The sequence below is a fragment of the Bombina bombina genome, chromosome 5, assembly GCF_027579735.1.
Source record: "Bombina bombina isolate aBomBom1 chromosome 5, aBomBom1.pri, whole genome shotgun sequence".
NCBI lineage: Eukaryota > Metazoa > Chordata > Amphibia > Anura > Bombinatoridae > Bombina > Bombina bombina.
Genome location: NC_069503.1, coordinates 682932658 through 682949079, shown reverse-complemented (window position 1 = coordinate 682949079; position 16422 = coordinate 682932658). Strand labels below are relative to the sequence as shown.

The window sequence follows — 16422 nt, the reverse complement described above, 5'->3', positions numbered from 1 at the left end:
TCCTGTTTGTGTAAAGGGTCTTTTCATATGCAAAGGGAGGGGGGAGTGTCTTATTTGCCACTTGCAGTGGGCTTTCCAGCTACCTTTTCAACAGAGCCAAACTGACAGCTTCTAAGTAAGTTTTTAAACAGTTTTATACTGGATTTTTATATCAGTATCTGTGCATCTTATTCTTTATAGTAGTGTCTATTACATGCAGTTATATGAAAATGAGTGTATACTGTCCCTTTAAATATCCCTCCCCCACCCCCCCAGTCATTCTTTGCCTTTCGTCACTAGAGAAGGATGGCAGAGAAGTGTCAGAAGATACGGATAGTCCTTTAATGGGTGTTTTCCCATTTAAGTGAGGACGCAGTGAGAGTATTGATAACCGTTAGAGGTTATGCAAGGAAATTTTTCCTGCAAACCGATCTAGACTACCTATCTAACAGCTCCTGGGTAATCAGTGTTAACGAGTTACACTACTTGCCTTTTTGCACTCAGGTCCCTGTCAGAACACTGCGGCAAGACTGTCACACTTGAGAGGCTGTGCCTGTTCCACAGCATAGATCCTGGAGGGTAGGTCCATTTTATTTTGACCTAGGGGAAAGTACCTAGTGCGTTTTTCATTTCCCCTAAGTTTTATGGAGTGACTCCTATGGGTCACAGTTTGACACCTTGTAGCCTTCTATAGGATCCAGGGTTAATATCTCATTAGTTTAAGAGATTCTTTTTGGAACAGTTTTGGGACTTTTGTGTACTGCTTAGCTCCTGACAGGAGCACTTGTGAAGGGTTTGGGCTCAATTTAGACTTGGGGCTCTCGGCAATGGAACTTATTATACAGAAAGGTTTTACTTTCCTTTTCGAAGTTGCGCAGCTCCTAATAGCATTTCACACTTTTTCCTCATAGAAGGGGCGGTTCTTACTTGCGCACCACGTGATCGGGTGCATCTGGCTTCCGTTCTCTTACGATCCTGCTGCAAGGAACTCTGTCAGTCCTACGGAGAGCATTTTTAGTTGGTCTGGGTCTAGGAGGTGGTGAGTGCCCCAGCCACTAGTGTTATAAAGGTGCCTCTTTATTATTTAAGACAGTTTACCACTTACTGTGGGATTACATCTCCAGCTATGGAGGACTCTGACTCTGATTAACACATTAGAGTGTTCTGTGCCTTCTATACTAATTAATAATGCCTGTCTATATTGTGAGGAAGCCTTGTTTTGCCCACCTACTCAATTTTGTTCCAATTGCCTGTGTGCTGTTCTAAACTCTAAGAAGGGAGCTAAATCTGTTAACCCCTCTAACATAATTAGCCCCTCTGAGCCGTCCACCTCTCAGGACTCTGTGGTCCGGGAGATGCCTATCTTCTCCCCTCAAAAAGTTTCACATGCAGTTCCCCACGGCACGCCTATTACTTCGTTTGTAGGGGGCTTTTATCCAGCGGACTTTACTACACAGTTACAATCTGCTGTGTCCGCGGCCCTGAGTGCCTATCTCTGGGAAACGCAAGAGAAAGGTTAAACATAGTTCTACTGATCTAGATATATCAAATTTCCAATTGGATTTAGCCAGTATGTCTCAGATTTCCGAGGACGAGTTAACCTCTGTAGCATCAGAGGGTGAACTTTCAGAGTTGGAAACTTCAATAGCTAAACCGCCTCCTTCTGAGGAGCCCAACTTCAGATTTAAGATTGAACATCTTACGTTTTCTGCTAAAGGAGGTTTTGTCTACTCTAGAGGTTCCCGAAGTGAAGCTTCGTGAGGAACCTAAGATTCCTAAATTAGACAGGGTCTTTGAAGACAAGAAGGCTCCACAGACTTTCCCTGTTCCAGTTCGCATGGCGAACATTATCAGTAGCGAATGAGAAAGGATTGGAACTCCCTTTTCTTCATCTTCAACTTTTAAGAAGTTATTTCCAGTTCCTGACTCTCAACTGGAACTGTGGAGTTCCATCCCTAAGGTGGATGGAGCCATTTCGACGCTAGCTAAGCGTACCACTATCCCTCTGGAAGATAGCTCATTTTTAGGGAACCTATGGATAAGAAGTTGGAAAGTTACCTGAGAAGAATGTTCCAAAATACAAAATATGGGGTTTGTTCCAGGCAGTGGTAGCTGCCAGTGCAGGGGCAGCCACCTATTGGTGTGACTCTCTGTCAGAACTTATTTTGGTGGAATCTCCCCTTGAGGATATTCAGGATAGGATTATGGCTTTGAAGATAGCAAACTCCTTTATCTGTGATGCGAATATGCAGAATGTCTGTTTGAATGCAAAGGCTTCAGGTTTTGCTGTCCTAGCTCGCATGGCTCTTTGGTTAAAGTCTTGGTCCGTGGATATGGTTTTTAAATCCAGACGCCTTTCCTTACCATTCAAGGGGAAGATTTTATTTTGACCAAGTCTGGACTCATTTCTATGGTTACGGGGGGGGGGGGGAAAGGTGCTTTCCTACCACAGGATAAGAAAAACAGACCTAAGGTATGGCAGTCCTCTAATTTTCGTTCCTTTCTTTCGGACAAGTCCCAAAGAACTCAATCATCCTCCAAGCCTGAGCAGCCCAAGAGTACTTGGAAGCCTGCTAAGTCCTGGAACAAGTCCAAACAGACCAAGAAGCCCGCAGATAACAAATCTGCATGAAGGGGCGGCCCCCGATCCAGGATCGGATCGAGTAGGGGGCAGACTGTCGTTTTCTCAGACGCCTGGTTTCAGGACGTTCAGGATCCTTGGGTGTTAGAAGTTGTATCTCAAGGATACAGGATAGGATTCAAATCTCATCCACACAGGGGCAGGTTCCTCCTCTCCAGACTATCTACAAGACCAGAGAAGAGGACAGCCCTTTTAGATTGCGTACTGGACCTATCCTCCTTAGGAGTAATCATCCCGGTACCTGTATCAGAAAGAGAACTAGGGTTTTATTGTAATCTCTTTGTGGTTCCCAAAAAGGAGGGCACTTTTCATCCTATTCTGGACTTGAAATGTCTAAACAAATGTCTAAGTGTCCTTTCCTTCAAGATGGAGACGATCCGATCGATCCTTCCTCTGATTCTGGAAGGGCAATTCATGACTACTATTGATCTGAAGGATGCATGCCTTCATGTTCCGATCCACAAGGATCATTTTCAGTTCCTGAGGTTTGCCTTTCTAGATCAGCATTTCCAGTTCATAGCACTAACATTTGGCTTAGCTACTGCTCCCAGAATATTTAGAAAGGTTCTGGGTGCTCTGCTAGCTGTGACCAGAACCCAGAGTATTGCAGCAGCACCTTACCTTGACGATATCTTGGTACAGGCTTCATCTTTTCATTTGGCAAGGGAACACTTCTTGTTTTGGACACTAATCAGCTAGCTGGACTGCTGTAGAAATCCAGCCTGTCTTTATGGGCAAGATTGATTGCCTTTCTTACAAGTGAGTACCCTGTGTTCACCTTTTATTGTAAGCTATCAAGATTCACCATTGATCTGCACCATTGGCGCCTCTATCCATTGTGTTTTTCTAACAGATTGCCTTCCCCTGGTTGAAGTTAGAGAGCTGCCTGCGGTATTACTTCACATCACGTCCACATCTATTTCCTTTGTGGGACTTTCTCCAAGTTGAATACCTGGACTTTAAACCTATATCTGTGGTTTGGTGGTAACTTTCCACTCATTGTAACTTTATGTGACAGATTGTCCCTATGTATTTTTAATTGTGCACCAGCACTGATTTTTATTATGCAATAGCATTGATTATTATATCTTATTTTTTAGTTTTCATTTTTGTTTATCTTTTTATTTTCATTTTTATTTTTATTTAGTACTGTTTATGCTTATAATTATCTGGCTGTGTATGGTAATTAGCGCCTCCTAGAGGATGTCAGGGAGCACTTGATTACCTGTTTGCTTTGATATCTTCCTTTTCTTTAGAAGCCCACAACTGCATTCTGTCAGCGATCCACATCCCGGGAGTGGAGAACTGGGAAGCGGACTTTCTCAGCAGACAATCCTTTCAACTGGGGGAATGGTCCCTCCACCCCGAGGTGTTTGCAGAGGTTGGCCGCAGATGGGGCATGCCGGAGATAGATCTCATGGCTTCTCGTCTCAATACCAAACTACCCAGGTACGGGTCAATATCGAGGGACCCGCAAGCAGAATTAGTAGACGCTCTAGCGGTTCCATGGAGGTTCAGACTCCTTTTCCTTGTGTAGTGTCCCGCATAAAGCAGGAGCAAGCCTCTGTGATTCTAATAGCTCCATCCTGGCCTCGAAGGACCTGGTTCGCAGATCTGGTGAGAATGTCCTCATCTCCTTCATGGAGGTTAACTTATCGGAAGGACCTTCTAATACAGGGTCCTTTCCTACATCAAAATCTAGATTCTATGAGGCTGACTGCGTGGAAATTGAACCTTTAGTCTTAGCCAAGAGAGGATTCTCTGATACTTTGATTTAGGCTCGTAAGCCGGTTACTCAGCGCATCTACCATAAGGTGTGGCGGACTTACCTGCATTGGTGTGAGGAACGCGGTTTTTCATGGCATAAGGTAAGAGTTGCCAGGATTTTATCGTTTCTCCACAATGGATTGGAGAAGGGTCTATCTGCCAGCTCTCTGAAGGGGCAGATCTCGGCCCTATCGGACTTACTGCACAAGAGATTAGCTGATCTTCCGTAAATGCAGTCTTTTGTTAAGTCTCTGACTAGGATGAGACCTGTTGCTCCGCCTTGGAGCCTCAATCTTGTTCTTCGTGTTTTGCAGCAGGCTCCATTTGAGCCCATGCATGTTGTTGATATTAAACTGTTATCTTGGAAAGTTTTGTTACTGTTGGCCATTGCCTCAGCTCGAAGAGTCTCTGAGATTTTGGCTTTACAGTGTGATCCCCTTACTTTGTTTTCCATGCCGATAAGGCGGTTTTACGTACTAGGTTAGGGTTCCTACCTAAGGTAGTGTCAGATCGTAACATCAATCAAGAGATTATCGTTACTTACTTTTGTACCAATCCTCCTTCCACGAAGGAACGTTTGCTTCACAATCTGGATGTGGCTCATGCCTTAAAGTTCTACCTTCAGGCTACTAAGGAGTTCAGACAATCTTCATCTTTGTTTCTTCTTTATGCGGGTAGATTCAAGGGCCAGAAGGTCACTGCGACTTCCTTGTCTTTATGGTTGAGGAGCATCATCCACTTAGCTTATGAGAAAGCGGGACAGCAGCCTCCTGAGAGGATAACGGTTTATTTAACTAGGGCAGTTGCTTCTTCTTGGGCTTTTAAGTACAAAGCCTCTATGGATCAGATTTGTAAGGTGGCTACCTGGTCCTCCTTACAAACTTTTTCTAAGTTTTACAAAATTGATGTGTTTGCTTCGGCTGAAGCAGCTTTTGGGAGAAAAGTGTTGCAGGCTGTGGTACCCTCAGATTAGGGTCCGCCTTTTTCTTTATTTTCCTTCCCGTTAATTCTTTCAGTGTCCTCTGGAGCTTGGGTATTGATTCCTAACAGTAAGGAATTAAGTCATGGCCTCTCCCTGCCTTTGGAAAGAAAACAAAATGTATGCTTACCAAATAAATTCCTTTCTTTCCTGGCAGGGAGAGTCCTTGACCCCGCCCGTAAGAACTCTTTGGGCGGCTCCCTTTTAATTTTTTCTTTTGTCACCTTTATACCCTGATGTATCTCTTACTTTTCCTCGTTCCCTCAGCCGAATGACTGGGGGGATGGGGGAAGTGGGAGCGATATTTAAGCCTTTGGCTGGGTGTCTTTGCCTCCTCCTGATGGCCAGGTGTTGATATTCCCAACAGTAAGGAATGAAGTTGTGGACTCTCCCTGCCAGGAAAGAAAGGAATTTATCTGGTAAGCATACATTTTGTTTTTTCATAGCCATTTATATAGATCCATACAGATACCTTCTTTCTTTGAAGTCATGAGATGTATCTCTTTGCTTCCTTTATTGATTCAAAAGATCAAGACTTCTGTTTGAAAGAGTACTTCAACAAGAAGACTTGAAATCATGGTTCCTTAATCGAATGAAAATCAATCTGAGGTGAATAAAAGAATCTTCACTTGGTTTGATTTGAATTTTTTTCATATAGGTGGCGAGAGTCCACGAGCTGTTACTTATGGGTTATACATTCCTACCAGGAGGAGGCAAACTTTCCCAAACCTCAAAAGCCTATAAAAAAAAACCTCATACCTCAGTTTTAAACCTTGCCTGCGTTGGAGGGGGTTGACGCATGATGATGTGCTTGATTTCTTCAGTGAAAGGTGCTTCAGAGCATATGGAAGCCTGGTTCCCCTCAGAGTACAGTGCTTGTCAGAGTCAGAGGGATGTGAAGGGAGTACTGCTTCATGGCACCATGTCTTTGCCTCATGGGAAATCTTTCATGGGCTCTCTGTAAATTCCGTCCCAGGGATTCATCTTCTGGCTCCCTTTGCAGGTTGACATTATATTCCGATTCCATTACCTCTTCTGATATGTTTCAGTACTGGTTTGACTGTCTGCTATTAGTGAACGAGTGTCTGTGGGTAAGTATACTTTGTATATCTTTCATGTAATTGGCAAGAGTCCATGAGCTAGTGACGTATGAGATATACAATCCTACCAAGAGGGGCAAAGTTTCCCAAACCTCAAAATGCCTATAAATACACCCCTCACCACACCCACAATTCAGTTTTACAAACTTTGCCTCCTATGGAGATGGTGAAGTAAGTTTGTGCTTGATTTCTATGATTTCTTCTGTGATAAGCGCTTCTAAGCATTTTGAAGCCCAGTTCCTCTGAGAGTACAGTGTTTGTCAGAGGGATGTGAAGGGAGTATCGCCTGTTGATTTTATGGTTTTACTCGCGGGAAATCTTTTCAAAGGTTCTCTGTTATCGGTTGTAGGGATTCATCTCCTACCTCCCTTTTCAGATCGACAATATACTCTTATATACCATTACCTCTGCTGATACTTTTTGGTGATACTGGTTTGGCTATCTGCTATATGTGGATGGGTGTCTTTCGGTAAGTATGTATCATTATTTTAAGACACTCTCAGCTATGGTTTGGAGCTTTATGTTTTAATGTAAAGTTTTAAATATATGTATTTTACTTATATTTGCCATGAGTCAGGTTTATGTGTATTTCCCTTTTGCAGTCCAGCAGTTTTATTATGGGAATCATGTTTAGGAAGTTTGTCTTACCTGGGGTATAGTCTTTTTTCAATTTGACTTGTTTTTTCTTGGAAAACTTGCAGGCAAATTAGGCTCGTGAGGGCGCAAAATGCTGTTATTTATTGCGTCATTCTTGGCGTGAGAATTTTTTGAGGCGCGAATGTGTGTCGGTCATGATGCAAGTTTGTTATTTCCTGCGTCATGACGCAAGTTTGTCATTTTCTGTGTCTTAGTTGACCCTAGGTTGTTTGTGCGAAATTGTGTTATGACGCGAGTTCTGCCATTTCCGGATGTTTGTTGGCGCCAAAAAAATTCTCAACTTCCTTTTGCGTTGTGCGTCATACTTGGCGCCAAAAAAAATTGTTTTATTTTACCTCACTTCCTATATGCTCCTTGCCTTCTTTATGCTCAGAGGGCTATGCTATTTGCTTTTTTTGCCAAATTTAGCCCTTGCATTTTTTTCCCATTCCTGAAACTGCTATATGTGGAAAAAATATATTTCTGTTTAATGTTATTTTTCTTTTTTTACATTTTACAAGATGTCTCAATCTGATCCTGTCTCAGAAGCTGCTGTAGGAACCATGCTGCCTGAGCACAGTTCTTCCAAAGCTAAGTGTATCTGTTGTAAGCTAGTGGAGATAATATCTCCAGCTGTAGTATGTAACAGTTGTCATGATAAGCTTTTGAATGCAGAGAATGTTTCTATTAGTACTAGTACAGTATCTGTTGTTCCTTCAACATCTAAAGTACATGATATCCCTGTTGATATGAAAAATTTATATTGCTTATGCGATACAGAAGGCTATGGCTGCTTTACCGCCTTCAAATAAACGTAAAAGGTCTTTTAAAACTTCTCATAATACTGATGAAATTTGTAATGACCGACAACATACTGATATATCCTCCTCTGATGAGGATCTCTCTGGTTCAGAGGATCCTACTTCATACATTGACACTGATAAATCATCTTATCTTTTTAAGATTGAGTATATTCGTTCTTTGTTAAAAGAAGTGTTAATAACTTTGGATATTGAGGAGTCTGGTCCTCTTGATAATAAATCCAGTAAATGTTTAAATTCAGTCTATAAACCTCCTGCGACTACTCCTGAAGTTTTTCCTGTTCCTGATGCCATTTTTTTTTTAAATAGATTTTTATTGAGGTTTCAATAAGCAAATCACAAAATAAAAAGAAAGTACAACATACTCAGTTCGTAAATACAGAAAATTTCAAGTACTTTACAACATCGAGTGTATACAGGTATTCCAAAGAGAAAAATAAGCATTAGTAACCAACTCTAGCATAGAATGGTGATTTGCCATTTTAAGTGTGAACCTTCTAATAAACTCAGGAGGCCGCTCTTGGACCTCATACATAAGTAGGAGAAGCCGGTTAGAGAAGGTTATCATGTAATAGAGGAGACCACTTTTGGGACCCGAAACAAACCTCTCTTTTTTAAAAAAAAAAAAAGTTAACATAAGTGTTAAAATGTAGCCGACCATCCCCTATTAGCATGTAAATATTAACAATAACAATAAAAGGAACACTTTACATGTAAAACTAGAGTCATTTCAAAAACCCCTCATTAGAACCCAAGGAAATGATATGGGGCCTGGAATATATAGATTATAAGGGAGTCCCAATATTCAGTATAAATTGCAAGAGAGTGTATCATCCCTTAGTACTAGAGCAATATTAAACCATATGACTATTGTTTTAAAGTCAGCTAGTGATTCTATGAGTGGTATGCAAACACATCATATTTAAAGATGTAAGTTAAAAGAAAGAGAGAAAACAATGAGGCTAGAAGGGTGCGATTGACGCGGTCACATATAACCACAGCCTAGTTATGTAGTATGTTAGATTCAGCGGAACAAAACAGCAGCATTAGGGTTATGCTAAAAAGTAAAATTCCCCTTATTAAGTTTATATTCAAACAGATCTGAGATAGATATCGCCTCTCCAATACATTTACTCTTTCTACACGGTGCATTGGCTGCAGTCATTAGGTGCCACATCCATAGACTATGAAGACCTTATATGCTAAATTACTTAAATTGGTAGGTTGGAATAAGTAAGTTCCCTGCTCAATAGATTTTTAATGGAGACTAAACATAGAGAGCTACCCAGACATATAATTACGCAGTTGCTTATAAAAAGGATCCTCAGATTATGATATGTGTTAGTTTGCGCCGCCCCGGCCGCAGGCGGCGCCCCTTACTGACTAAGAAAAAACCCAAGGATCATTGTGTAGGGTAACCTTAAAACAGAATATGTATATTAGTATTACCATATACTGGAGCTGGGAATCCACATATAATTTTCCTAAGTGACAAAATGTAATTCTAATATGAGCAAGCCTAGTATTAGCATATTAGAAAAACCAAAGCTGCTGATTGTAATATGGCCAGTATACTAGTTACCATTTCGTGGTACCGGATAAAATCAATGTTGACTACACAACGTGATCAGCACAAATGTTCTAGAGGGGGGGGGGGGGGGGGGATGCCATTCCAATATATCAGTGGAGTTACTACAGTGTAAAGCATATCAATTGCAATGGTTAAGGACTGTGCTTCGCCACGCACATTCACATAGTGAGGCACATATGCAGTCTTGAGCTATCTCATGATGAGAGATCTAGGTGTTTAAACAGCAGCATTTCTCATAAGAGGTACCCTCACATATGATCATGGTGGCGTTGAAAGGACAAACATTTTTATCTTGTAAAGAATCACTGATAACAATGTATTTCCAAAAACTAGCTATTAAGACTAGTAAATCTATGGGTACAGTTTTCAATGGGCACTAGCCTAGGTCTACATGAAAGGGATACACACAAAAAAATAGCATATATACTCAAAGCGCTATCATAAACCCTGTATGATAGAGTGGTGAGATCCCCCTACTATTGGCTGCTGTCGAACTGGGTAATAAAGTGTAAAAATAAAATATAGAGTTAAGTGCAAACCATCTAAACATTAAACTCAAAAACCTACCAGCCTTCTACTAGGTAACTAAGTGAAACAGGCCTATTGAAAGTGGTAAAAACAGTACAGGCATCTCGCAAACAAACAGATTTTTAAAGGGTAATATAGAGTTCCTCTGTGTTATATTATAGGTAAGGTGATTTATGCTTTATAAATAAGTCCACAAACTTGGCAGTCAAATGATATTTAGATAGACAGTGGGTTATATTGGTCATTTATGACTTTCAGGTGGCTTTCCATAACATACCCACTGCAGATGTGTGCATACGGTAGGTGAGACTCATCAACCTACACCTGTCTTCATAATCCGGGTACTAGCCGTGTTAGCTGCACAGTCCAACAGCTGTCGCTGTGTACAAAGTAACGACCACTGTAGATTTGATATGGCCAACAGGGAAAACATTATAAGAGGCGAGTATCTTTTTTCCCTCTGCCTTAGACTCTCAAACACTTCCAAACATCGCAGTTTTGAGGGGATCAGCCCAGTCAGGCCATTAACGGGGAGTGATGCCAAAGGCAGCTGAAACCGGGTATGTATTACCGTATCGCTTCTTCCGTCCTGAGTGATTAGAGCCGAGTTGGTCATGGAGTTTTCCAGCTTTTTCATGTTTATCCTCTGAACCGCAGTCCGGAACAGCTGAATCTCTGTAGGCTCCGCTTGCATAAGAGGTGTCGCACAACCAGTGTCTATATGCGTTCTATAGCTCCAACATGGCAGTAGGTAGATAACATGAGGGATCCTCTTGGCTCTGCAGTGCTTTTCACCTCCGGCAAATCCGCCATAGCAGTTAGACCTGCTAACCCTTCATGTGTGGCTATCTGGGAGACGACAGTTCACCCTCCAAGGTATTTCCTGTGCCCTGATTACCTGGTATATGTTTCGGTACCATCCAAAAAGCGCTCGAAGTAGTAACTACTGAGGGAATATAAAATGATTTGCGGAGTGTTTCCGAAAATTCTTCTTGGTATCGTAGGAGCAAACAACTTATTTCTTTTAGGAGGTAGGTGGGCTCCATGGTAGTTATATTTGTCTCAGGGCTTGCAATTTTACAGGCAATTTTTTGCAGTGGTTTTGCGGTGTGTCACTGCATAATAACGACAGGAGTACTCCAGCCTCCTGCCGGGGGGTTATGTTGTAGGCCGCAACCTATGTTATTCCGGTAGACTGAGTTGGGCACCAAGTCTAGGGCAATGAATGTAATCATTCGAGAGGTCTTTCTCTGCAGCAAAAGATTTAGTCAAAGGTGAAGCCCAATGAAGCATTTATATGGGTATTATAGGTATAGTGGAGTGAAGACCTGGAGCAGCAAACAATCCTGCGACCAAACATGGCCGCCGACCGGAAGTTCCCCCTCCTGATGCCATTTCTGATGTGTTTGCTAAGGAATGGTCTAAAGCCTGTTACTTCTTTTGTTCCTTCTTCAAGGTTTAAAAAGTTGTATCCTTTGCCAGTGGCTAGATTAGAGTTTTGGGAAAAAGTCCCTAAGGTTGATGGGGTTATTTCTACTCTTGCTAAACGTACTACTATTCCTATGGAAGATAGTACCTCTTTTAAGGATCCTTTAGATAGAAAAATTTAATCTTATCTAAGGAAATCTTATTTGCATTTTGGCTATATGCTCAGACCTGCCATTTCTATGGCTGATATTGCGGCTGCATCAACTTTTTGGTTGGATAGCTTAGCACAAAGGGAAAAAGACTCTGATTTGCATAGCATTGTTCGTTTGCTTCAACATGCTAAGTATTTTTTCTGTGATGCTATTTTTTATATCATCAAGATAAATGTTAAATCTATGTCTTTAGCTATTTTAGCTAGAAGAGCTTTATGGCTCAAATCATGGAATGCTGACATGGTATCTAAATCTAGGTTACTATCTCTTTCATTCCAGGGTATTTATTTGTTTGGTTCCCAGTTGGATTCAATTATTTCCACTATTACTGGGGGGGAAGGGAGTTTTTTTACCTCAAGATAAAAAGTCTAAAGGCTAATCGGTTTCGTTCCTTTTGACAGAATAGAGAACAAAAACCACTCCTTACCCTAACGACTCTTGCTCCAATTGGAAACCTTCCTCGAGTTGGAATAAATCCAAGCTTTACATGAAACCAAAGCCAGCCCCCAAGACTGCATGAAGGTGCGGCCCTCGATCCAGTTTTACTGGTGGGGGGCAGGTTGAAAATATTTCAAGACGTTTTGGGCAGGTTCCTTTCAGAATTATTGGATTCAGAATATTGTCTCCCAGGGGTATTGAATAGGTTTCAGAATAAGACCTGTGAGAAGATTTTTTCTCTCTCACGTTCCAATGTGAAATGTGTTTAAGAGCTAGAGCTTTCAGGAGTGAGTCCACCGATCATCTTAATTACTGTTGGGAATATCTTTCCTGACCAGCACGAGGAGGCAAAGAGCACCACAGCAAAGGCTGTTAAATACCACTTCCCCTACCCACAATCCCCAGTCATTCTCTTTGCTTGTATCAGTTGCAAGGAGGGGTAAAGTTAGGTGTCTGATTCTTCAATCAAGAGTTTATTTTTTAACCAGAGCAAGTTTGCTCTGTTTTCTTTGGTGTTTAGCCGTAGTCCATGTCAGTCTCTTCAGTAGAGCAAGTGGTGGCTTTTAAGCATTTGGGAACTTGCCCCTCTCATACCAAGTGAGCTGTCCTGCTGCCGGACAGATTTTTGAGGTAAGTTCTTATTTCTTTCCCTGTTTTGATATAGGAGAATTTGGCACTTTGACAGTTAATTCTGTCTAAATATACAATCAGCCTTCTAGGTTAACGGTTTATTGTATGGCAGTTTTGCAGGCACTGGGGATGTTTGGCTCAGTTTATTATGTTTTCAATTTGGTGTGTTTTTGTATATTGGTGCATTGATGCATTGTCTGATTCTATTCAGCAAGATTCTCCTCTTGTAGAAATTCAAGGCTTTGAAGTTGGATAATTCCTTTATTGCAGATGCTTCTCTACAGGTCATCAAGTTGGGAGCTAAAATTTCTGGTTTTGCTATTTTAGCTCGTAGAGCTTTATGGTTAAAATCCTGATCTGCGGATGTCTCCTCTAAGTCTAAGCTTTTGTCTATTCCTTACATGGGTAAGATCTTGTTTGGGCCAGGTTTGGCTGAGATTATTTCTGATATTATGGGAGGGAAGGGGCATTCTCTTCTTTAGGATAAAAGAAATAAACAGAAGGATCGGCAGAGTAATTTTCGTTCCTTTTGTAACTTCTCTGGTAAATCTTCCTCTTCTTCCTCCAAGCAGGAACAGTCCAAGCCATCTTGGAAGTCAAATCAGTCTTGGAATAAGGGGAAGCAGTCCAGGAATCCTGTTGCCGACTCAAAATTAGCATGAAGGGTCTGCCCCTGATCTGGGAATGGATCTTGTGGGGGGCAGACTCTCTTTCTTCGCACAAGCTTGGGTTCGAGATGTTCAGGATCCCTGGGTGGTAGATATCGTGTCCCAGGGTTACAAACTGGAGTTACAATTATTATTATTATTATCAGGTATTTGTAGATCACCAACAGGTTCCGCAGCGCTATGAACATAGGTGGTATATAAAAACAATTACAGGGATCAAATGAGGAGAGAGGGTCCTGCCGAGAGCTGCACTGTTGTAGTCGGCTCTTATGAAGGTGAACTACAGACAGCTGGGTTTAAGGGGATCGCAGTGGAGATAGGAAGGTTAGTGTAGGTTGTAAGCGTCCCTGAATAGTAGAGTCTTCAGGGAGCACTTGAAGCTTTTAAAACTAGTGAAGATTATTGTGGAGCGAGGCAGAGAGTTCTATAAGATGGGAGCCAATCTGGAGAAATCTTGAGGACGGGAATGTGAGGAGGTAACAAAAGAAGAGGATAGTAGGAGATCATGAGCGGAGCGAAGTGGACGGGAGGGAGAGTATCTGGAGACAAGGTCTGAGATGTAGGGGGGAGCAGTGCAATTGAGGGCTTTGTGTGTCAGAGTAAGAATTTTGTGTTTAATCCTGGAGGCAAGAGGAAGCCAGTGAAGGGATTGGCAGAGAGGTGTGGCAGATGAAGAGCGATGTGCAAGGAAGATGAGCCTGGCAGAGGCATTCATTATGGATTGTAAAGGAGCTAGGCGACAGCTAGGGAGACCAGAGAGGATAGAGTTGCAGTAGTCGAAGCGGGAAAGGATGAGACAGTGGATTAAAATCTTTGTTGTGTCTTGTGTAAGGAAATGTCTAATTTTAGCGATGTTTTTAAGGTGGAAGCGGCAGGCTTTAGCCAAGGACTGAATGTGAGGAGTGAAAGAAAGATCCGAGTCCAGTGTGACCCAAAGAAATCGGGCATGTGAGGTTAGGGTAATGATAGAGTTATTAACAGTTATAGAGACATGGGGGGGTTGAGATTTTGGAAGAAGGGGGGAAAATAAGGAGCTCAGTTTTGGAGAGATTTAGCTTGAGGTAGTGAGAGGACATCCAGGATGAGATTTGAGAGAGACAGTTAGTGACACGGGTTAGCAAGGAAGGAGGTAGTTCTGGTGCAGAGAGGTAGATTTGGGTATCATCGGCATACAAATGATAATGAAACCCGTTGGACTTTATTAAGGAACCTAGTGAGGACGTGTAGCTTGAGAAGAGAAGGGGACCGAGGACAGAGCCTTGCGGGAACCCCAACGGAAAGAGGTAACGGGGCAGAGGATGCCCCAGAGAAGGCTACACTAAAGGTACGGTTAGACAGATAGGAAGAGAACCAAGAGAGAGCTGTGTCACAGATGCAGAAGGATTGGAGGGTATGGAGCAGAAGAGGGTGGTCAACAGTATCAAAGGCTGCAGACAGATCAAGGAGGATAAGTAGAGAGAAGTGGCCTTTTGATTTTGCTGTAAGTAAGTTGTTGGTAACCTTAACAATTGCTGTCTCTGTTGAGTGAAGGGGGCGAAATCCAGATTGCAGTGGGTCAAGGAGGGAGTTCAATGCAAGGAAATGGGATAGACGTGCATATACTAGCTTTTCAAGAAGCTTTGAGGCAAGAGGTAGTAGGGAAATAGGGCGGTAGTTGGATGGGGAGGTTTGTATCGAGAGAGTTTTTTTGAGGAAGGTGGAACTAATGCATGCTTAAAGTGAAAGTCAATTTGAAGCAAATGCACTGCACCCATTTAAACATGATCATATAAGTATTAAAGGGACATGAAACCCAATTTTTTTATTTCATGATTCAGAAAGAGCATGTAATGTTAAACAACTTTCTAATTTACTTCTATTATCTAATTTGCTTAATTCTCTTAATATCCTGTGCTGAAAAGCATATCTAGATAGGCTCAGTAGCTGCTGATTGGTGGCTACACATAGATTCATCGTGTGATTGGCTCACCCATGTGCATAGCTTTTTCTTCAACAAAGGATATCTGAATAATGAAGCAAATGAGATAATAGAAGTAAATTGGGATGCTGTTTAAAATTGTATTCTCTATCTTAATCATGAAAGAAATATTTTGGGTTTAATGTCCCTTTAAAGTCGCTAACCTTATTTTTCTAAAAAGTTATTTATTTTGTAATAAAAGAGATATATATTATACCTCCATTTCATATATTGACTCCTCCCCTGCCACACTTCCTTCTTTGGCACTAGTGACGTAGCGAGCGGTCCCACAAGCTCACTACTTCACTTTCAAGCTCGTGCACAACAGCCGATTGAAAATGCGCATGCGTATGTTAACCGCAATCGCACATGCGTAAAAAATTATTGTCTAATACATAACTAGTGTTCTGTAAATAAATTTGCATTAGGTGTATATAATCTGATTGTAAAAACAATAAGTTTGTTAAAATAAAGATTGTCTCATATATAACAATCATAGAGCATAATACGCATGTGCGTCTCATGCACGAGCATGAAGTCGATGACGCTTGCCGGGATTACACGCATGCGCAGAAGTTAGTAATGACGTCGGTAAAAAGGGGCAGAACGCCCTGGGGGTAAAAAAGGGATTGGCTATCACATCCTGAAAAAATGTCAATTGCGGCAAGATGTCGGGCGGACAATAGAAGTAAAACGGAGGCGATTTAGAAGGTAAAAATTAAAATGTTCTGATGATTTGTCAACTATACCAGTGCTGAGGGAGAGGTTGAAGATGTGTGTGAGTATAGGGGTAAGGGTAGAAGAGAGGGAGGGGAGTAGTTGTGAGGGGATGGGGTCGAGGGGACAGATAGTGAGGTGAGAGGATAGTATAAGGGCAGAAACTTCATCCTCTGTAACAGGGGCAAAAGTGCTAAATTTATGGCTATGTGGATTTTGGATGATTGGGAACTTTTAAGGGGGAGGGAGACCGGTATTATGTTGAGAGCTGATTTCATTTCTGATGGATTCGATTTTCTTGTTGAAGTAGCTGGCAAAATCTTGGGCTGA

At 41.8% G+C, this 16422-nt stretch overlaps 1 protein-coding gene across 1 annotated transcript in view; it reads left to right on the top strand.

The window, feature by feature from the left end:
* WRNIP1 (WRN helicase interacting protein 1) overlaps positions 1-16422 on the top strand; it is a 359165-nt gene that overhangs the window by 290922 nt on the left and 51821 nt on the right. The gene's annotated exons all lie outside the window — the stretch shown is intronic.